The sequence below is a fragment of the Penaeus monodon genome, chromosome 27 (assembly GCF_015228065.2).
Source record: "Penaeus monodon isolate SGIC_2016 chromosome 27, NSTDA_Pmon_1, whole genome shotgun sequence".
Classification (NCBI taxonomy): Eukaryota; Metazoa; Arthropoda; class Malacostraca; order Decapoda; family Penaeidae; genus Penaeus; species Penaeus monodon.
This window is the reverse complement of record NC_051412.1, coordinates 34454470-34455679: the sequence shown is the minus strand read 5'-3', so window position 1 is coordinate 34455679 and position 1210 is coordinate 34454470.

Genomic DNA, 1210 nt, shown 5'->3' with positions numbered 1-1210 from the left:
TAGTTGGTCCAAGATTAAACACGCGTCTTCATTTAAATGTTCTCTATTCTTCATAGATACAAATTGCAGGTTTTAGGACCTTCTCAGATTACTTGACTGACTCTGGCGCATAGACTTAGACGATTTTAACTGGAAATAAAAGGATCCTAATCACATTACTATAAATTGGCTTACATCAAGACAACTGGTTCGCATTTATGAAAACAATGCAAAATTACATTTAAAAAATGATAAATATCATACTACATTATCACAGCATCATTGTACAGAATGTATATAATAATTAGAGTAAATGATAAAATATGCATTGTATATCACTGACATTCATAATTGGATTAATGTTTAATAGTATTTAAGAAGCTCACTGATATATTAAGACATATGTATAATATTTCTTGTAAAAACTACATTTAAATCTGACTTTAATCAACTATCACATTCAGTATATGACTTTAAATAAATTTCTTTTTAACTTGTTAGAATGTGAAAGACAAAAAGATATCTGACTAACATGTACTTTATGCTAATCCTTCGATTTAATGATAAATTTATAATAGGAAAATACTAATGCTATGGGATTACTATCTTTATCATAAGCAATTTATTTATACAAGAAATTTATCTATAATTCACTAAGGCTACTTGCGATATAAAGCTGACTGAATAGAAAGTTTACTCATAATTCAAAAAATATTTGCTAATAGAAATAATTACATTGCCTAGCCTTGATAACATGACCAGGTTTAATTTTTATATTATATAATCTGAAATTGAATACCAAATTCTTACTTACCTCTCAACAGAATGAATATCATTTAATAATAAAAAAAATGCGATATTTTGGCAGCATGACATACTTTACAGGACAAATATATAAACAGTGACACGCCACGAGAACAAAGTACTACAGGTTTGATCCAGCTCAATCTTCATCAAGTGAATCTAATAAAATAAACATGTGATTTGCCCTGAATTACACTCCCAAAGAAAGTATATATGCTTAGCTCTATTGACTCACAATCTTGGCGTTTCCTTGGTTTAATAAGTACACAAAAAGATGATTGATAATCGGCCTGAGCAGACAGCGTCCTTCCATAGAAAACGAAGATGTCGCTCCCCACTTTGCAAACATGCGGGGACACAGAAAACGAAGAAAAATAAATCTTCAATAATAATTCTATACCTAAATGTTTCAATAAATTGTTATATT